This window comes from Ambystoma mexicanum, chromosome 3p (assembly GCF_040938575.1).
Source record: "Ambystoma mexicanum isolate Mex_15411 chromosome 3p, UKY_AmexF1_1, whole genome shotgun sequence".
In the NCBI taxonomy this organism is placed as follows: domain Eukaryota; kingdom Metazoa; phylum Chordata; class Amphibia; order Caudata; family Ambystomatidae; genus Ambystoma; species Ambystoma mexicanum.
The window spans coordinates 470,000,246-470,023,718 of NC_090925.1; positions in this window are offsets into that span (position 1 = coordinate 470,000,246).

Sequence of the window (23,473 nt, forward strand, 5' to 3'; positions counted from 1 at the left end):
AAGGTGCGCCAACAAATAGCACCTATATACTGCCATGATGAATGTCCTATACTGTGGCCCTCCAGGACAAATGACGTGCAAAGGGGTACCCACAAACACGGACACCCGCTGACAAAAAATACGTGTGCGTGTATACCGGGGTGCGCGGGAAGTCTCACACGCGATTTGGCCGGTTACGTGGATTTCAGGGGTGCGCAGGAAGTTCCACACGCGATTTCAGCAGGGTACGTGTATTTCAGGGGTGCGCGGGAAGTTCCACACGCGATTTCATCAGGGTACGTGTATTTCAGGGGTGCGCGGGAATTTCCACACGCGATTTCAGCAGGGTACGTGTATTTCAGGGGTGCGCGGGAAGTTCCACACGCGATTTCATCAGGGTACGTGTATTTCAGGGGTGCGCGGGAAGTTCCACACGCGATTGGCCCAGTGCGAGCAGGGTACGTGTATTTCAGGGGTGCACGGGAATTTCCACACGCGATTTCAGCAAGGTATGCGTATTTCAGGGGTGCGCGGGAAGTTCCACACGCGATTGGCCCAGTGCGAGCAGGGTACGTGTATTTCAGGGGTGCGCGGGAATTTCCACACGCGATTTCAGCAAGGTATGTGTATTTCAGGGGTGCGCGGGAAGTTCCCCACGCGATTTCATCAGGGTACGTGTATTGCAGGGGTGCGCGGGAAGTTCCACACGCGATTGGCCCAGTGCGAGCAGGGTACGTGTATTTAAGGGGTGCGCGGGAAGTTCCACATGCGATTTCAGCAAGGTATGTGTATTTCAGGGGTGCGCGGGAAGTTCCACACGCGATTTCAGCAGGGTACGTGTATTTCAGGGGTGCGCGGGAAGTTCCACACGCGATTGGCCCAGTGCGAGCAAGGTATGTGTATTTCAGGGGTGCGCGGGAAGTTCCACACGCGATTTCAGCAGGGTACGTGTATTTCAGGGGTGCGCGGGAAGTTCCACACGCGATTGGCCCAGTGCGAGCAGGGTACGTGTATTTCAGGGGTGCGCGGGAATTTCCACACGCGATTTCAGCAAGGTATGTGTATTTCAGGGGTGCGCGGGAAGTTCCACACACGATTTCAGTAGGGTATGTGTATTTCAGGGGTTCTGCGGAGTATCACACGTGAATTGGCCGTGTGGGCCCTCCCAGGTGTACGCTCCACAACCTCCACGGACCCTGCAGGCAGCCCACACCACGGGGGACTACCCTGCACCCATGCTCATGTCCCGCAGGCAGCCCATCCACCATGGGCATGCCCCCCAGCCAACCCACATGTCACCTTGCTCTACTGATCAACAATGCATGTCTACCACCACCCCCACCCCCCTGCCACCATGGGCATCCTCCACCAGGCCCCCACTCATGTCTCCCACCACCCCCACCCCCCTGCCACCATGGGCAGCCTCCACCAGGCCCCCACACATGTCTCCCACCACCCCCACCCCCCATCAGTGCAGGGGCAGCCTCCACCAGGCCCCCACTCATGTCTCCCACCACCCCCACCCCCCAGCAGTGCAGGGGCAGCCTCCACCAGGCCCCCACTCATGTCTCCCACCACCCCCACCCCCCAGCAGTGCAGGGACAGCCTCCACCAGGCCCCCACTCATGTCTACCACCACCCCCACCCCCCTGCCACCATGGGCAGCCTCCACCAGGCCCCCACTCATGTCTCCCACCACCCCCACCCCCCAGCCACCAGGGGCAGCCCCTACCAGGCCCCCACCCATGTCTCCCACCAACCCCACCCCCCAGCCACCAGGGGCAGCCTCCACCAGGCCCCCACTCATGTCTCCCACCACCCCCACCCCCCTGCCACCATGGGCAGCCCCCACCAGGCCCCCACTCATGTCTCCCACCACCCCCACCCCCCAGCCACCAGGGGCAGCCTCCACCAGGCCCCCACCCATGTCTCCCACCACCCCCACCCCCCAGCAGTGCAGGGGCAGCCTCCACCAGGCCCCCACTCATGTCTCCCACCACCCCCACCCCCCAGCAGTGCAGGGGCAGCCTCCACCAGGCCCCCACTCATGTCTACCACCACCCCTACCCCACTGCCACCATGGGCAGCCTCCACCAGGCCCCCACTCATGTCTCCCACCACCCCCACCTCCCAGCCACCAGGGGCAGCACCCACCAGGCCCCCACCCATGTCTCCCACCACCCCCACCCCCCAGCAGTGCAGGGGCAGCCTCCACCAGGCCCCCACTCATGTCTCCCACCACCCCCACCCCCCTGCCACCATGGGCAGCCTCCACCAGGCCCCCACTCATGTCTCCCACCACCCCCACCCCCCTGCCACCATGGGCAGCCCCCACCAGGCCCCCACTCATGTCTCCCACCACCCCCACCCCCCTGCCACCATGGGCATCCTCCACCAGGCCCCCACTCATGTCTCCCACCACCCCCACCCCCCAGCCACCAGGGGCAGCCTCCACCAGGCCCCCACTCATGTCTCCCACCACCCCCACCCCCCAGCAGTGCAGGGGCAGCCTCCACCAGGCCCCCACTCATGTCTACCACCACCCCCACCCCCCAGCATCCAGGGTCACCCTCCACCAGGCCCCCACTCATGTCTCCCACCACCCCCACCCCCCTGCCACCATGGCCACCCTCCACCAGGCCCCCACTCATGTCCCCCTGCACCCCCACCCCCCAGCATCCAGGGTCACCCTCCACCAGGCCCCCACTCATGTCTCCCACCACCCCCACCCCTTGCCACCATGGGCAGCCTCCAGCAGGCCCCCACTCATGTCTCCCACCACCCCCACCCCCCCTGCCACCATGGGCAGCCCCCACCAGGTCCTCACAATCCCCAATCATGTGCGTAATGGACAGCCTCCACAGCCAAAAAGCCCTACCAAGTAACCCATTCACCCACATGGAAATGGAAATCACATGTTACACCCCCAATGTTCATGAAGCTAATGAACCCATGTCCGTCACACACAATGGTTGCAATTGAATGGGAAAACACACAACATGACATGCATGAAACCAATGAGATGATACCACACAGTGAAGTATGGAAACAAAATTGTATTGAAAAAAATAAAGAATGCTAAAGAAAGAAAACAAACTACAATGTGAATGAGAAAAAAAAGCTGCATGTCCGTATAAAAACACAAAACTGCAAATCAGAATCCAAAAAATATTTGGCCAAAGTCAAAAGTAAACAAATCTCCATGCAATAAAGAACTATGTAAAAAACTACAAGGGTCCATGAGCCCAACTGAACAAAGGAAACCTACTAAAAAACCTACCTAAAAATCAACTATATCAAAAAGTGGAGCAGTGTCCGTCGACTCCAAATCATAATAAGAAAGAAAGGAAACCTAAAACTAAAGAACTATATACAAAGGCGGCGGGCAAGTCCAGCGGCTCACTCCGTGGTGTCCCGGGCCAGGGCATCATCGAACTCCTGTTCGATGTCCCGGAGGCGGTCCAGTTCCATGGCCCCGAGGGTCCGCAGGGACGACGCCGTGTCCTCCTCCAACCCCGAGGCACTCGGCCCGCCTCAGGGCCCTCCGCATGGAGTTCTCCGCCCTGACCATTGTGAGCCGCGCCTCTTCCGCCCGCCGCCGCTCCGCACCTATGGCGTGGCCCAACCGCTGCCACACGGAAGACACTCTCTGTCCTGGGTCCCCCTGCCCTCCTGCCGATGCCTGCCCCTCCGATGTCGAAAGCCCCGAGCCTTCATGTCTCCCACCATGTTGCTGCTGCTGCTGCTCTGCCTCTGCCCGTGCACTGCCTCCTGCTGCCTGCACATCCTCCGCCGGCTGGGGTGCAATTGTTGATGTGGCCACCCCTGCTGGACCTCCGACTCCCGACTGTGGCAGGGATGCCTCCTCCACCAGCCTGGCCGCACCGTCAGAGGCAGCTCCACAGGGCACCCAGGTGACTGATGGGTGGGAAGATGGCACAGAGGACGACTGGCACGTAGGAGGGGGTCGGAGCAAGCCCCATCAGACGGAGGAATCCGGCCTGGGTGACCTGTCCCAGCAGGCTGACGTGGTCAACGAGCCATTCGAGATGACGTGCAGTCTCTCCATGAAAAGACTGCAGGTCACCTCGCATGGCCCGTTGACGCAACGCCACACCAGCCAGGACAGGCTCAACCCGGACCTGGATGGCCACGTCCGCAGGCAGAGGAAGGCCAGTTGACGTCAGCTCATCCCCTGCCTGAAAACGGGTCTGGACGTAGGCATCCCTGCTGGTGCAAGATGATGCAGGGACAGGATCGGGGACAGGATTGCACACAGGCACCTCCGCGGCCGCCTGTGCTGCCTCCTGTCCCTGGTCCTGCACTGCACCACTAGCACCAGTGGGATCCCCACCTCCAGACCCCGTCTCTGGTGCTTGCACGGCCCCCTCCTCCACCAAACCCCCCACCAACCTGGATGACTCCGTGCCATCTTCCCCTGTTGGGCCCTGTGGGGTCTCAGCTGCCCCTTCTGCTGCCGAGGAGTCCAACTGCAACCTCCGCCTCTTGGACCTCCTCCCGGCAGCTGCGGCCTGGGACGCGGCACCGGACTCCTCACTCCCCGACGAGATGACAACACGGGAGGGGAGCCGGGCCTTGCGTCTCTGGCTGGCGGTCGGATCCCCGCCGCTGTGCTCCACAGCACCTTCTCCGCCCTCTTCATCAGTTGACGCTGCAGACAGGGAGAAACAAAACACAGGCATCAGGGCACTGTACAATGGACACATACACGCATGACAGTTGCACATGAGTGGCATTGGCAAACCTCAGACATGTCATCACAATCCCCAACACACATGTCATTGCAACTGGCACACATGAGCCATACCACAGCCATATCGCAACTGCCAGCACCATCCCTACACATACAACAGCATCTGCAGCCAAAGGGGAGCCAGACATCACATGCAACACAGGAAGTGCACCACACATGTACACACACCACCACACTTGCATGCATGTCTACACCTCTGCCAAGTGTCGCACTGTTCAGACGGGCATCCATGTCACATCTGCCAATCAGGCTTCCACATACCGCTGTCACATGCATCCATGTTGCATCACTGTTGCACCCTTGACAAATACACACACATGCACATGTACACAGTGCTCATACATGCAGCCGAAAACAACATACATGCCTGACATCACGGACATGTCTACTTATATACACATTCATCCAAACATGTGTGCACGCACAACTGCATTTGCCATGCAAGCCCACACACACAAGCACCATCCATGTCTCACACATTGCAGCCCTCGCATGTGTCAGACCCACGGCCCTGTACACCCCCACCCATACTCGACCCCATACAAACAGATGTGCAACCGGCACAATACCGAATAATCACCACACGCACTGCTCACAATCAGGATGCATGTACACTCACCGCTCGACTCCAGACGGGTCTGCTTCTCTCGGACCTGGACGTGGAGCGCTGGGGATATGCGTTCCAGGACCCCCATCTGTTCTTCCGACAAGTGGCCCCGGCGCCCCTTGGCATCCGCTGCCTTCAAGAGGCGCCGGGCCTTGTTCAGGGTCCTGGACCTGAAGTCCTCCCAGCGCTTCCTGACATGTTGTAAGTCCCGGACTGCCACCCCCTCCGCGTTGATGGCAGTCACGATGTCAGTCCAGATCCGAGTCCGTCCTTCCTTGTCGGCGCGGGAACTTCCAAAGAGGGCATCATACTGCCCCACGACTTGCTCCACCAGGACACCAACTTCGGTGGCACTGAAGCTGGTGCCCCTCTGCCTCTCTGGCCGGGGGTTGTCAGTGGTCACAGATGGTGTTTGCCCCGACATGACAACCCCAGAGGCAGGAGTGGGTGGGCAACTGGGTCCTGGGGCTGGGCTGTGGAGCGATGGAATTCCAGTCGGGAGTCTTCGGTTCCAGCAGGGGTGGTCACAGCAACAGCACCCCTGGCTGATGTGCAGGCAGCAAATGGCAGTGCACGTGGGCAGCAGGCAGTCAGGCAGCAGCAGATGGCAGGTGGGAGCGTGCTCGGGGCTCTGGGGGGCAGTAGTTCGGCCTTCTGGGCAGCGTGGTCTTCCGTGTGCTTACGCGTGGCCAGCTTGGTACGGAGTGATTTGGCACGTGAAAATCCTGCACGTCAGCGTGAAAACCGAGGAAAGGCCCAAAGCGCGTAAGCACGTCAGCACGCATACGCGAATCTATTGGACCAAAGGCCCTCAGCGCGTAAGCGCGTCTGTGACGTGACCCGCAAGGGTGTTTCCCACACAGCACGTGATGACAGAGCACACGTGGAAAGACTGCACGTCAGAGTGTCATCGCGTGTAATTGGACAGCACGTCAGAGTCTCATCGCGTGTAATTGGACAGCACGTCAGAGTCTCATCGCGTGTAATTGGACAGCACGGCAGAGTCTCATCGCGTGTAATTGGACAGCACGTCAGGGTGTCATTGCGTGTAATTGGACAAAAGTACACGTACACGCGATTGGCCTATGTACGTGTATATCAGGTGTGCGCGGACACTTACACACGCAAGTACGTCAGCGCACCTGTATCCCGGTGTGCGCGGGAATTTCCACATGCTATTGGACTGGGTACTGGATTTCAGGGGTGTGCGGGTCACACGCTCGCCTACAACACGCGCAACGCATTAATTTGCGCGCTAACAAAATAACAAGCTCAGACCCAGGATGAACATACCGTTCCTAGCAGCAGTGGGCGTGGCCTACCAAAGGAGGAGGAGGAGGATAGTCAGGGCCAGAATATTCACACCCAGAACCAGCCTTTTCGGGATGCCTGATGACCATGTGCATGGGAGGTACAGGTTTCCACCACACATCATACTGGACCTGGTGAGTGAGTGGGAGGATGACCTCACATCACCCACCCTGTGCTCCCAAGCACTCAGCCCCCTGGAGAAGGTCCTCAATGTACTGCACTTCTTAGCCACTGGATCATTTCAGCGGACAAGTGCCATTGTGGGTGGTGTATCACAGGCCACCCAGTCACGCTGCCTACACCAGGTCTTGAACATCATCACTGCACGCCCATCAGTACGCATGCACATATACCTGCCCAGAACCCCTGCAGAAAGGCATGCTGCCGCCCTGGATTTTTACGCTGTGGCACGATTCCCCAAAGTGCTAGGTGCCATCGACTGCACCCATGTGGCTCTATGTCCCCCCAGGGCATCTGAGCACATCTATAGGAACCGCAAGCACTGGCATTCCATCAACGTGCAGGTAGTATGTAATGCCAAGGGAATCATCATCTCAGTATATGCCAACTATCCCGGGTCAACCCACGACAGCTTCATTTACCGAATGTCCACCCTAAGCGGGGACCTAGAAGCTGGGCGGCATGGCGATACATGGCTGCTTGGTGAGTATGAATGCCACTGCACATGCATGCATGTCAGATACTGAGCAAGGTCACAACCCCACCAATGATACCAATCACCACCTCCACAGGGGACAGTGCCTACCCTCTCAGCCCCCACATGATGACGCCAATTCGGAACCCCACCACGCCACCCCAGGTAAGATATAACGCAGCCCACATTACAACCCGGAGCATAGTGGAGCGCACATTCGGAGTGCTGAAGACACGCTTTCGCTCCCTTGACCGTTCTGGCGGGCAGCTGTTGTACGCTCCCCCAGTAGTGTGCAGGATCATAGTGGCAGCATGTGTCCTGCACAACGTTGCAACACGCCGGGGCCTGGCCGTGGACATGGTGGTGCCCCCCATCCCCAACCACATGCACAGCCGCTGCGCATGGGAGGGGAAAGGGCACGGGGGAGGCAGCCCGTACACAGCTAGTGGCTAATTACTTCACATAGAAATCACACCCCTGTGGAGTGCACACTGCCCTGGCACATTCCATCTGACAATCAATGATGACTCAACCTGACACTGATCCTGAATGTCTGGAGAAAGAACCGTGAAAACCATATCAGCCTGAGATTGTTCACCTGGAAGTGTCACAATGTGTGCATCCCTACCCACACAGACACCACCAATGCAGTTTTGTGAAGTTACACATTCAAGCAGCTAAAATGAATACCCACTTGCAAAATGCAACAAGAGGACAGTGCCATGTCAGCCAACCCAACCCCAGCACCGCCACACGACACACCGTGCCATGTCATGCTATTTGCAGGTAAACAAAGTAATCCCCACAAAATGACACTAGTGTCACAATGTACAGCGTCCCTATTAGAAACTTGCAACACCTGAAATGCTCACAGTAATGCCGGACCAAAAACAAACTTGAGCACGTACTACCATTAACATGACATCACTAATGTTAAATATTAGTAGTCTCACCACCTGGAAATGCCTGCACTCCCACCACTACCAACTGTGCAGTGTTGGCGCCATGTAGAGTTGTAGGTGCACTGCTGCCAACATGGACCACATCTCCAGACTAGAGGTCCTTGTGTAGACATGAGGAAGGGACCTGCAAATTGGGAGGTAGACACAGAAGATGAGTTACACATCAATGCAACATGCAGTGTACAACACAACAGCAATATGCACTAGGAATGTATACACAGTATTGACTACAGACTGCCCACACAGCTCATGGGAGTCCAACGTCACTGTGTAATTCACTGTCACTTGGGCACACCCTTTGCAAGCCCATGGAAACGGGAAGCAGGAGGGGTGTGTGTGACTCAAACCCAAGCATCTGAACCTAATACATTACAAGCCTGCATGTGCCCAGCCACAATGCAGCGTATGCCCACAGGAACCACGGAAGCCAACAAATCGTCCCAAAAAAATTGGGAATAAAATAAATAAAAATAAAAATAAAAATAAAAAAAAATCAAAAATGGCCATTGAAGGGCCCGGGGGGGTTGGGGAGGCCACCCAGGAGGTCCGAGGACAGGATGCACACAAGAACCCACCTGCGTGGATCCTGGGAAAAAAAAACACCTCCATGGGCTCATGGCCCACACGGCTACCCTATTGTGGGAGTATCACTGCTGTCGCTATTATCACCCTGTGCAGCTGCATCCGGAGGTGGTTGCACTATGGGAGGCAGCCCACGCAAGGCCCTAGTCTGCTCCTCCATGGCTGCAAGCATGCGGGTGTGGTAGGTCTGGTTCTGGAGGATGAGTGTGCGGAGGTCCCCATGCAACAACTCACGGGATGCCCGGACCTCCGCCCTCGTTGCCTGCATCTCAGCTGAGAGCGTACGGATGAGACGCTCCAGCTGCTGTTCTGTCCTTTGGTGTGTTGAAGCCTCAAGCTCAACAAGAGTCGTCCTGAGGTGAAGGAGCTCCTGCCTCAGGGCTTCCCTGTGGCCCTGGGACTCAATGGAGATGGCCTCCTGCAGAGTCGCCAGTGCCGCCCGCCTGTCCCTGTTGGACCCCAACATGTCCTCCCTGTGTGACTGGCAGATGGAGTCGGTTGCCTGCTCTAGTCGCTCCATCAGCCTTTCAGGGGGGACAATGGAAGTGGCCACCCTATCCATGGCCTGAGCCATCATCTCGGATGATGCTGCCTGTTGGGTTGCCATACCGTAAATGGATTGCTCCCATGCGGTATTGCCAGGTGGCGTACGGCCACCACGTCGGCGGGCACCACACCTGTCTGGGGCAAGGCGAACTGCGCCTTGCTGTGCCGGCACTGCCTGAGGCTGCAGGACTGCATTCCCCCTCTGATCTGCTGGCCCAGGAACAGGATCAGATGTCGCGGAGTGTGACCCTGCATCCGTAACCACCAAAGGCGTAGCTGCCAACACTGACATCCCCATTGAGGGTTCTGACCCTGGTGCAGGTGGGTGAGACAGAACAGAATCCCTCCCTGGAACACTCACCTGCGACGGCACGTAGGTCTCATCCGAATCAACACCTGAGTACAGCTCGGGGGAGGTGCAGCCAGAGACACCCCTTGAGAGCAGGACCTGCAGCACTTGTGGGTTCTCACCCACCACCACACCACGTCCCTCACTGGTGGTTGGTCGGCCCTCGGACCCCTCCTGGGTCTGCACCATCTCCACAACCCCAGCAGTATCAGGTGCGTCTTCCCCTGCAAAGACATAAAAACAAAGAAATAGAAACAGGCATTAGCACCATGGCACACAATGAGGGCTGAGAAGCAAGAGAACCAGTACTTGTTTGACACATGTCCCACATGACTAAAACCCTCCCATGCATGCACCCTCACTGCGTATGAAGGGCAGGCAAATGGCACACACTGATGACACCAAGATGGAAGATGAACACATTTTCTGCATGCTGCCTGGCAGTGGCATCACACATTGGCCTGTGATTGGCAGGTGAAACACACATGCCATCACACAGATGGCATGTACCATTGCTATTGAGTGAAGATGGAGAGGAGGGCAGCACCTATTCATTCAGTCCAGTTCCCGCATGTAATAGCTTTTCTAATTCAAACAGGTCAGATTCTTCACCTGGAGCTGCCAGTCCGAAATGGTGCAATTGCACAGGGACATGTTTGAACAAATGATATCCAGGTAACAAAGTCACTCCACTTTACCATAGCCATGTCAGACATGTGACTAGAGGACTGCGACATGCCTAGTAAAAGTGGTGGAATGCAAACAATCTGACTAAATGAACAGTGAAAAATTAAGCAACAATGTTGGGGCAAGGTGACACTTCAAGGGCAACTGGCGTGCAGTTGGGCTAGATGTCTACTGTTGGCAGAAGGGATACTGCTATGGCCAAATGCAGCTGCGCAGGATGTATTGCATGAAGCACATGGCTGACCCATACGACTCAGGCGCACACACTCTCACCTGTCACACAAACAGAAGCCCTCACACACACCATGCACATGTACGACACACACATGCATGTGCACACACCGGACAATGCCTCGTAATCAGCCAAATCTCCCACGCCTTGGATCTGTTCCTCCGTGACGTAGGTCCCAGCGACTGACTCATGTGGAGTGAGTTCCATGTCTACTACTGGAGACCCACCTCCAATCACTAGAGTTGCGGCATGACTTGAGGCCAGCTTACTCTTTGCCCTGCGCTTTAGGTCATTCCAGCGCTTATAGCAATCATTGGCTGTGCGCCTCACGATTCCAAGGGCACTTACAATGTCCGCAACGGTCTGCCAGTGTGCCTGGCGTTGTGCAGGTGTGGTCTTGGATCCTGCAACAATGACCATCTCATTGTCATGTGCGGACACATACTCGACAAGTGCATTCAGTTTGTCATCCGTGAAGCTGGGCTTCCTGGACGGGCCGGACTGTGTAGCCGTGTCTGGGGCATCAGCCTGTGCCGGACGAGCACTCTTCCTCTTCCGCTTGGAAGGTGGTGGTGATCCTGAGTGTCCTGCGCCGCTCTGGACACTAGGGGCAGGAGCCCTGGTGGACTCTGTATCAGGAGTGTGGGATTGCACACTCAGCATGGGAGTTGGTGCAGGCATTGGCTCTAGTGTGATGGTGTCAGGGGGAATGTCAGCAGCATGGACTAGGACCGACACTGTCCGGGCTGGGTGTGTGAGGGCTGGGGTGGATGGAGCCGCAGCTGCCCCTGCAGCCTCTCCGCCCTGCCTACTTGGTGCAGCAGATGACCTTGCTGCCCCAGATGCACGTGGCATGGTGACATCAACGTGCACCAGCGCACGTGTCATAGGCCTACTGACCTGGAAGTCAGCCATGGAGTCAGCCAGGTCTGGTGCCACAATGGCCTGGTCCAACAAGGGCTGAGCATGGATGGTGTCAGCCACATCAGCCTCAACGGGAGGGGGAGGGGGGATTATGGGTGCCCTTGACTGGTCCTCCACACATGGGGGGACAGGCTCACCCTGCAAGTAACGACCACGTCCCCTACCGGATCCACCACGGCCACCACTTGTGGCTCTTCCACCTTTGCCACCCTTACGGAATCCTCGCCTCCCAGCCATGGCACTGATGTTAATGTGCATATGGGAGTGGCTGTAAAATATTGTCCTGGGCAATTGGGGGTCAAAGGGGTTGGGTACCAGATGGTAATTGTACCCTAGTGCTCTTGCAAGGCTGATTGTAACCCCTGGGGAAAGATGATGGGTCACGCTACGCACAGGAGCCCCAAAAAAGGGAGATGACGTGCACGCAACCCCTCCTAGACCGCGTGTGCAGAAAGAAAAACCTGCACTACGCTGTGGCACCCAGTAACACAAGAATGAACGTATGCGTGTCACACGCAGCCTAGAATGACCTCTGAAGGGGTAGGCTACACACGGGGCAAGCACAGATGTTAGATACGTGCGTGACTCACCGTCTGCCAGGTAAAAGAGCGTGAAAAAGGAGCGCGTTTGGTTGGCAACACCCCCGCCAAAAGAAGATTTGTACGCTGTCTGAGGAGACAGGACAACAGTAGAAGGGAACACTGTTTGAGGGAACAGGCCCAGGTAAACCAGTAAAAGAGAAAAAAGAGAAAAAGCTGTCAGAGGTAACAGGGAATACGAACTTGAAACGCCGTGAAGTAAATCGCGTGTGAAACGACAAGAAGTACAGAATTCACCCACTCGCTCTCCACGAAAAGCACGTACAAGGAAATGGTGTTCTACGTGTACCTTTTATACAGGCCCACACATCCAGCGTCACTTACGCGGCGTGTACGCGCTAGGCCCATTTCCACCAATTACACGCTTTGTCACTTATGCATGTAGGGCCATTTCCACCAATTACACGCTTTGTCACTTATGCGTGTAGGGCCATTTCCACCAATTACACGCTTTGTCACTTATGCGTGTAGGGCCATTTCCACCAATTACACGCTTTGTCACTTATGCGTGTAGGGCCATTTCCACCAATTACACGCTTTGTCACTTCTGCGTGTAGGGCCATTTCCACCAATCACACGCGATGACACTCTGACGTGCAGTCTTTCCACGTGTGCTCTGTCATCACGTGCTGTGTGGGAAACACCCGTGCGGGTCACGTCACAGACGCGCTTACGCGCTGAGGGCCTTTGGTCCAATAGAATCGCGTATGCGTGCTGACGCGCTTACGCGCTAAGGGCCTTTCCTCGGTTTTCACGCTGACGTGCAGGATTTTCACGTGCCAAATCACTCCGTACCAAGCTGGCCACGCGTAAGCACACGGAAGACCACGCTCCTGCCCAGAAGGCCGAACTACTGCCCCCCAGAGCCCCGAGCACGCTCCCACCTGCCATCTGCTGCTGCCTGACTGCCTGCTGCCCACGTGCACTGCCATTTGCTGCCTGCACATCAGCCAGGGGTGCTGTTGCTGTGACCACCCCTGCTGGAACCGAAGACTCCCGACTGGAATTCCATCGCTCCACAGCCCAGCCCCAGGACCCAATTGCCCACCCACTCCTGCCTCTGGGGTTGTCATGTCGGGGCAAACACCATCTGTGACCATTGACAACCCCCGGCCAGAGAGGCAGAGGGGCACCAGCTTCAGTGCCACCGAAGTTGGTGTCCTGGTGGAGCAAGTCCTGGGGCAGTATGATGCCCTCTTCGGAAGTTCCCGCGCCGACAAGGAAGGACGGACTCGGATCTGGACATCGTGACTGCCATCAACGCGGAGGGGGTGGCAGTCCGGGACTTACAACATGTCAGGAAGCGCTGGGAGGACTTCAGGTCCAGGACCCTGAACAAGGCCCGGCACCTCTTGAAGGCAGCGGATGCCAAGGGGTGCCGGGGCCACTTGTCGGAAGAACAGATGGGGGTCCTGGAACGCATATCCCCAGCGCTCCACGTCCAGGTCCTAGAGAAGCAGACCCGTCTGGAGTCGAGCGGTGAGTGTACATGCATCCTGATTGTGAATAGTGCGTGTGGTGATTATTCGGCATTGTGCCGGTTGCACATGTGTTTGTATGGGGTCGAGTATGGGTGGGGGTGTACAGGGCCGTGGGGCTGACACATGCGAGGGCTGTAATGTGTGAGACATGGATGGTGCTTCTGTGTGTGGGCTTGCATGGCAAATGCAGTTGTGCGTGCACACATGTTTGGATGAATGTGTATGTAAGTAGACATGTCCGTCATGTCAGGCATGTATGTTGTTTTCGGCTGCATGTATGAGCACTGTGTACATGTGCATGTGTGTGTATTTGACAAGGGTGCAACAGTGATGCAACATGGATGCATGTGACAGCGGTATGTGGAGGCCTGATTGGTAGATGTGACATGGATGCCCGTCTGAACAGTGCGACACTTGGCAGAGGTGTAGACATGCATGCAAGTGTGGTGGTGTGTGTACATGTGTGGTGCACTTCCTGTGTTGCATGTGATGTCTGGCTCCCCTTTGGCTGCTCATGCTGTTGTATGTGTATGGATGGTGGTGGCAGTTGCGATATGGCGGTGGTATGGCTCATGTGTGCGAATTGCAATGACATGTGTGTTGGGGATTGTGATGACATGTCTGAGGTTTGCCAATGCCACTCATGTGCAACTGTCATGCGTGTATGTGTCCATTGTAAAGTGCCCTGATGCCTGTGTTTTGTTTCTCCCTGTCTGCAGCGTCAACTGATGAAGAGGGCAGAGAAGGTGCTGTGGAGCACAGCGGCGGGGATCCGACCGCCAGCCGGAGACGCAAGGCCTGGCTCCCCTCCCGTGTTGTCATCTCGTCGTGGAGTGAGGAGTCCGGTGCCGCGTCCCAGGCCGCAGCTGCCGGGGGGAGGTCCAAGAGGCGGAGGTTGCAGTTGGACTCCTCGGCAGCAGAAGGGGCAGCTGGGACCCCACAGGGCCCAACAGGGGAAGATGGCACGGAGTCATCCAGGTTGGGGGGGGGTTTGGTGGAGGAGGAGGCCGTGCAAGCACCAGAGACGGGGTCTGGAGGTGGGGATCCCACTGGTGCTAGTGGTGCAGTGCAGGACCAGGGACAGGAGGAAGCACAGGCGGCCGCGGAGGTGCCTGTGTGCAATCCTGTCCCCGATCCTGTCCCTGCATCATCTTGCACCAGCAGGGATGCCTACGTCCAGACCCGTTTTCAGGCAGGGGATGAGCTGACGTCAACTGGCCTTCCTCTGCCTGCGGACGTGGCCATCCAGGTCCGGGTTGAGCCTGTCCTGGCTGGTGTGTCGTTGCGTCAACGGGCCATGCGAGGTGACCTGCAGTCTTTTCATGGAGAGACTGCACGTCATCTCGAATGGCTCGTTGACCACGTCAGCCTGCTGGGACAGGTCACCCAGACCGGATTCCGCTGTCTGATGGGGCTTGCTTCGACCCCCTCCTCAACTGGACCCCCTACGCGCCAGTCGTCCTCTGTGCCATCTTCCCACCCATCAGTCACCTGGGTGCCCTGTGGAGCTGCCTCTGACGGTGCGGCCAGGCTGGTGGAGGAGGCATCCCTGCCACAGTCGGGAGTCGGAGGTCCAGCAGGGGTGGCCACATCAACAACTGCACCCCAGCCGGCGGAGGATGTGCAGGCAGCAGGAGGCAGTGCACGGGCAGAGCAGCAGCAGCAGCAACATGGTGGGAGACATGAAGGCTCGGGGCTTTCGACATCGGAGGGGCAGGCATCGGCCGGAAGGCAGGGGGACCCAGGACAGAGAGTGTCTTCCGTGTGGCAGCGGTTGGGCCACGCCATAGGTGCGCAGCGGCGGCGGGCGGAAGAGGCGCGGCTCACAATGGTCAGGGCGGAGAACTCCATGCGGAGGGCCCTGAGGCGGGCCGAGTGCCTCGAGGCAATCCGCAGGGGGTTGGAGGAGGACACGGCGTCGTCCCTGCGGACCCTCGGGGCCATGGAACTGGACCGCCTCCGGGACATCGAACAGGAGTTCGATGATGCCCTGGCCCGGGACACCACGGAGTGAGCTGCTGGACTTGCCCGCCGCCTTTGTATATAGTTCTTTAGTTTTAGGTTTCCTTTCTTTCTTATTATGATTTGGAGTCGACGGACACTGCTCCACTTTTTGTATATAGTTGATTTTTAGGTAGGTTTTTTAGTAGGTTTCCTTTGTTCAGTTGGGCTCATGGACCCTTGGTAGTTTTGTACATAGTTCTTTATTGCATGGAGATTTTTTTACATTTGACTTTGGACAAAATATTTTTGGATTCGGATTTCCAGTTGTGTGTTTTTATACGGACATGCAGCTTTTTTTTTCTCATTCACATTGTAGTTTGTTTTCTTTCTTTAGCATTCTTTATTTTTTTCAATACAATTTTGTTTCCATACTTCACTGTGTGGTATCATCTCATTGGTTTCATGCATGTCATGTTGTGTGTTTTCCCATTCAATTGCAACCATTGTGTGTGACGGACATGGGTTCATTAGCTTCATGAACATTGGGGGTGTAACATGTGATTTCCATGAGGGTGAATGGGTTACTTGGTAGGGCTTTTTGGCTGTGGAGGCTGACCATTACGCACATGATTGGGGATTGTGAGGACCTGGTGGGGGCTGCCCATGGTGGCAGGGGGTTGGGGTGGTGGGAGACATGAGTGGGGGCCTGGTGGAGGCTGCCCCTGCACTGCTAGGGGGTGGGGGTGGTGGGAGACATGGGTGGGGGCCTGGTGGGGGCTGCCCCTGGTGGCTGGGGGGTAGGGGTGGTGGGAGACATGAGTGGGGGCCTGGTGGAGGCTGCCCCTGCACTGCTGGGGGGTGGGGGTGGTGGGAGACATGGGTGGGGGCCTGGTGGGGGCTGCCCCTGGATGCTGGGGGGTGGGGGTGGTGGGAGACATGAGTGGGGGCCTGGTGGAGGCTGCCCCTGCACTGCTGGGGGGTGGGGGTGGTGGGAGACATGAGTGGGGGCCTGGTGGAGGCTGCCCCTGCACTGCTGGGGGGTGGGGGTGGTGGGAGACATGAGTGGGGGCCTGGTGGAGGGTGACCCTGGATGCTGGGGGGTGGGGGTGGTGGGAGACATGAGTGGGGGCCTGGTGGAGGCTGCCCCTGCACTGCTGGGGGGTGGGGGTGGTGGGAGACATGAGTGGGGGCCTGGTGGAGGCTGCCCCTGCACTGCTGAGGGGTGGGTGTGGTGGGAGACATGAGTGGGGGCCTGGTGGAGGCTGCCCCTGCACTGCTGGGGGGTGGGGGTGGTGGGAGACATGGGTGGGGGCCTGGTGGGGGCTGCCCCTGGTGGCTGGGGGGTGGGGGTGGTGGGAGACATGAGTTGGGGCCTGGTGGAGGCTGCCCCTGCACTGCTGGGGGGTGGGGGTGGTGGGAGACATGAGTGGGGGCCTGGTGGAGGCTGCCCCTGCACTGCTGGGGGGTGGGGGTGGTGGGAGACATGAGTGGGGGCCTGGTGGAGGCTGCCCCTGCACTGCTGGGGGGTGAGGGTGGTGGGAGACATGAGTGGGTGCCTGGTGGAGGGTGACCCTGGATGCTGGGGGGTGGGGGTGCAGGGGGACATGAGTGGGGGCCTGGTGGAGGGTGGCCATGGTGGCAGGGGGGTGGGGGTGGTGGGAGACATGAGTGGGGGCCTGGTGGAGGCTGCCCCTGGTGGCTGGGGGTGGTGGGAGTCATGAGTGGGTGCCTGTTGGAGAGTGACCCTGGATGCTGGGGGGTGGGGGTGGTGGGAGACATGAGTGGGGGCCTGGTGGAGGCTGCCCCTGCACTGCTGGGGGGTGGGGGTGGTGGGAGACATGCGTGGGTGCCTGGTGGGGGCTGCCCATGGTGGCAGGGGGTTGGGGGTGGTGGGAGACATGAGTGGGGGCCTGGTGGAGGGTGCCCCTGCACTGCTGGGGGGTGGGGATGGTGGGAGACATGAGTGGGGGCCTGGTGGAGGCTGCCCCTGGTGGCTGGGGGGTGGGGGTGGTGGGAGACATGGGTGGGGGCCTGCTGGCAGGTGCCCCACAGTGCTGGGGGGTGGGGGTGGTGGGAGACATGCATTGTTGATCAGTAGTGCAAGGTGACATGTGGGTTGGCTGGGGGGCATGCCCATGGTGGATGGGCTGCCTGCGGGACATGAGCAGGGGTGCAGGGTAGTCCCCCGTGGTGTGGGCTGCCTGCAGGGGCCGTGGAGGTTGTGGAGCGTACACCTGGGAGGAATCACACGGCCAATTCACCTGTAGTACTCCCCAGAACCCCTGAAATACACATTCCCTGCTGGTATCGCGTGTGCAACTTCCCGCGCACCCCTGAAATACACGTACTCTGCTCGCCCTGGGACAATCGCGTGTGGAACTTCCCACGCACCCCTGAAATACACGTACCCTGCTCGCACTGGGACTATCGCGTGTGGAACTTCCCGCGCACCCCTGAAATACACGTACCCTGCTCGCACTGGGCCAATCGCGTGTGGAACTTCCAGCGCACGCCTGAATTACACGTACCCTGATGAAATCGCGTGTGGAACTTCCCGCGCACCCATGGAATACACGTACCCTGCTCGCACTGGCCCATTTGCGTGTGTAACTTCCTGCGCACCTCTGAAATACACGTACCCTGATGAAATCGCGTGTGGAACTTCCCGCGCACCCATGGAATACACGTACCCTGCTCGCACTGGCCCATTCGCGTGTGTAACTTCCCGCGCACCCCTGAAATCCACGTACCCTGATGAAATCGCGTGTGGAACTTCCCGCGCACCCATGGAATACACGTACCCTGCTCGCACTGGCCCATTCGCGTGTGGAACTTCCCGCGCACCCCTGAAATGCACGTACCCTGCAGAAATCGCGTGTGGAACTTGGCGCGCACCCCTGAAATACACGTACCCTGCTGAAATCGCGTGTGCAACTTCCCGCGCACCCCTGAAATTCACGTACCCTGCTTGCACGGGGCCAGTCGCGTGTGGAACTTCCCGCGCACCCCTGCAATACACGTTCCCCGCTTGGCGTTTGCTGTTTGCCAGCCCGGTGAACTGGTCCAGGGTTAGCGCAGCCCTTTGCGATGATTTAGCGATTTTGATGGCTTTTCCTTGCGCGAGGGCGTTCTTGGGGGCGTTACTGGCGCTGCTGCAGGGTCGCTGCGATTCTCTGCGCCACGGCTGGTTTGGAAGCCTGAAATCCATGAATACGCTGTGCGCGGAAATCGGTTTTAGCGCACGTGCCTGGTGCAGTCAATCGCACGCGGACACTCTGCGCCAGCCGCTTGCGACACTTTTCTGCGAAATTCTATGAATTACCCTGTAAATAATTTAGAAAAATCAATCTCAAACACAGCAGGCTTAGAAAAGATGTTAAAATTATCCTTAAATTGCAGAGTAATGCTTAAACGTAACCTTGACGTGGACCAAGGACTAGTTAATGGAGCACTGGGTACAGTTGTTGGCTTTCAAACATACCCACGTGACAACAAAATTCAGTTTGTCAATATACTCTTTGACAAACTTTCAGAAGTAAAACGGATAGGACGCTCAACAGCTAGATTCCATCTCTTCAAAGATATGTATGTACGCAGAGAACAATTTTCTCTAACTCTTGCATACGCAATCACGATTCATAAATCACAAGGTCTTACCCTAGACAAAGCAATGATAGATATTGGTAACACAGTCTTTGAAGAAGGCATGAGCTACGTAGCACTATCACGCTTACGTACACTTGACGGTCTATTTCTAATCAACTTTGATGCAAGTAAAGTAAACGCTGATATTCCTTGCATTTTAGAATATAATAGACTTCGCTCACTATACACTCCCCATCTAAACACATATTCTGTTCCACAAAAACTAAAACGATGTAAAAGAAAACTAAATCAAACAGAAATGCAACAGGACATCACTGCAAATCCTCCAAAGAGAGTAAAAGAAACTAATACTTCATCAAGCACCGCAAACAAAAAAGAATCAATTAGAGAAAGTAAACCAGGTACTTCTTTAAAGAAGGAAGACAAACTCCAAAAAAAGCAGTTAGATACAGAACTACCTGGACCATTTAAATTCTCAGATATAGTTGGTGTAAGTTGCTATGCAAATGTAGCAATGAATATTCTATTTCAATTACCACCAATTGTTGACAACATTTACTCACACAGTACAGACCCATTGTGTTTGCAAATGTTAGTACTTCACAGAAATGCAGCAAACAATCCTGACAACACATATAGTGTTTTTGAAATAAGATGAAAATTGGACTACTGTGCTTGAATGGTGAAATTCACTTTAAACTCACAGGAAGATCCACAAGAATTTCTAATGTACTTACTACAAGTACTGGAAAACAAAAACATACCTATAAATGAAATCTTTCAGATTTCATACATGTGGAAACATACATGCACTCTCTGCAACAATGTGACACAAGAAGAAATCCCCAATGAACGCTTCATATATATATCAATACCAAATTGTGAATCCATTCCATTTCAGCAACTTGGACAAAATGCAAACCATGGTAGATTATGCTCTACCTGCAATTCAGATAATCGCTCCACGTTAGTAATACAAACACATAGTAAATATGTAATACTAATGCTTCTACATTACAATGCAGATGGTACCAAAAACAACTGCAAGCTGACTGGATTCACACATGGTCAAATATCACTTGGTAAGAAAACCTTCACAACAATAGGTATAATCTACCACGCAGGAGCCACAACCAATTCAGGGCACTACACTGCATATATAAAAAAGAAATGTGGATGGTTTGAATGTAATGATAGTACCATTACTCTAAAGCAGAGATTACCAGCAAATCTTACAAACGCTTATTTGATGTTCTTAAAACCACAATTTGATAAATAAACTGTATTTAAACCTTTAAGTAAATTTGTGTTACAAAAATATAAACTGTTAGAATACTCCAAAAGCTATCTAACTGCTCAAAGATTCTACAACAACTAATCAGATAAATGAATACCACTAAATTAGACCAAAAAATACACAGTTAGAATACGCCAATTGGTATCTAACTGTCCCAAAATTATAAATTTGTGTTAAAATAATATAAACTGTTAGAATACTCCAAAAGCTATCTAACAGCTCAAAGATTCTACAACAACTAATCAGATAAATGAATACCACTAAATTAGGCCAAAGAATACACAGTTAGAATACGCCAATTGGTATCTAACTGTCCCAAAATTTAACAATATCCAAATAGATAAATCAAAACCACTAAAATATATTAAAAAAATAGACAGTTAGAATACGCCAATTGGTATCTAACTGTTCCAAAATTTTATAATATCAAAACAAATGAAGAATCTGTTACTGCTCCAAAAAAAATACAACAAAGCAAAGTATAAAGCATTAGCAAGAAACAACAAGTGAACACTGAAAACAAACAAACAAATAAACTGTAGCATAACAGAAAAAGGTTTTTTTTTAATCCAACATGGATTTTTTTTTCTCCCACAGACCCAATGATTTTAGCAACAAATACAGAAACTGAGCAAATTGCAAAGTACTCTGATTTGTACTCTACTAAATATGAGGGTCGAAAAAAAATAAAAGTATATTGCTTATACAATGTAATAAGTCATTACAAAATACTAATACTAACATGCTATTTTCCTTTATCACAGAAATGAAGAAGAAAAACATGGACTCCCATTACTAGACCAAACAGTAAGTATACAATAATAAGGACAACCATAGCAGCATATCACATCCATAGTATCTAATACCTTTGTTCCTTATACATTTGTTTTTCACCCAAAGTTATAAGCAAATATGAATGTGATTTGCTGTGGTGGTTGTTGCCAGGGCATACAATCTTGGGTGCATGGCCAAATGGCCATGCACCCAAGACTCTATGCCCTGGCAACAACCACCGCAGCATATCACATCCATAGAGTCAAACATTTCAACTATGATCTATGGGAAACTTTTAATGTCCGCGAACAATGTGAGTGTTCTTAGAACACTTTGAACTTGCCAGCGAACAATACGGACACCGTTTTCAGGACACCCCCTACGAACATTTCAGAACAACGCGATAGTTCTTACAACACTTTCAACTTAATAACGAACAATACGGACAGCGTCCTAAGGACACCCCCTACGAACATTCCAGGACACCGGGAGTGTTCTTAGAAGCGTCTTCAGAACACCACCATCTTGTTTATTTGCGAACATTTCAGGACACCGCGAATGTTCTTAGGAGACATTCAACTTGACAAAGAACAATACGGACAGCGTCCTCAGGACACCCCCTACGAACACTCCCCGGACACCGCGAGTGTTCTTAGAAGCGTCTTCAGAACACCACCATCTTGTTTATTTGCGAACATTTCAGGACACCGCGAGTGTTCTTAGGACACATTCAACTTGACAAAGAACAATACGGAGAGCGTCCTCATGACACCCCCTACGAACACTCCCGGGACACCGCGAGTGTTCTTAGAAGCGTCTTCAGAACACCCCCATTTTGTTTATTTGCGAACATTTCAGGACACCGCGAGTGTTCTTAGGACACATTCAACTTGACAGAGAACAATACGGACAGCGTCCTAGGACACCCCCTACGAAGACTCTCCGGACACCGCAAGTGTTCTTAGAAGCCTCTTCAGAACACCATCATCTTGTTTATTTGCGAACATTTCAGTACGCCGCGAGTGTTCTTAGGACACATTCAACTTGACAGAGAACAATACGGACAGAGTCCTCAGGACACCCCCTACGAACACTGCCCAGAAACCGCGAGTGTTCTTAGAAGCGCCTTCAGAACACCCCCATTTTGTTTATTTGCGAACATTTCAGGACACCGCGAGTGTTCTTAGAACACATTCAGCTTGACAGAGAACAATACGGACAGCGTCCTCAGAACAACCCCTACAAACATTTCAGGACACCGGGAGTGTTCTCAAAAACGTCTTCAGAACACCCCCATTTTGTTTATTTGCGAACATTTCAGGACACCACGCGTGTTCTTAGAACACATTCAACTTGACAGAGAACAATACGGACAGCGTCCTCAGGACACCACCTACGAACACTCCCCGGACACCGCGAGTGTTCTTAGAACAGTTTCACTTTGCTTGCGAACAAAACGGACACATATTGACTCCTTAGAACACCCCTTAGTCAGTTTATTTAGAACATTTCAGAACACCCGTGATGGCCGCAAACAAATCGAACACAAAAAGAACGTCTAACACATAAAAAATACAACTTTCATCCTATCTCATACACTCCCACCCTCCCCAAACACTCCTACACACCAACACACTCTGCAAAATACACATTTTGAACAAAGTTTCACCGCGCTGTCCGGGGACGTCCACGAATCCAATATGGCGGGCGCTACCGAAAAATCTGACGCGCTTCACGCTCCACGCCGTCCAATTAGCAAACACTTTGCATGTCCGCGAACATCACGCAAGACGATTGGCCAATCAGGACACTTTCCGCGGAGCGAACAGGGAAGTGTATCCGCAAACCGAACACAGATATCACTAATTTATTTTGACCTACTTTTTGGTCATTTTAAAAAAAACTACTGGACGGATTTTCACCAAATTTGCAAAAGCACGCTTTCTGGACCAAGCCGCTGCTCCTGGTCCAAATTTGGTGGAAATCCGTCCAGCGGTTTGGGCTGTATGCACGAGCAAAATTTTGTTCCCATTCACTCTATGGAGAGTGAGTATAATGTATACAAATATGAGCATATAGAGGGAAGGTAGAGTAATAAAAATAAAACTATGAGAAAGTGCTGATAACCATAATGATTATCTTCATGCACAGAAAGGATTGCTCT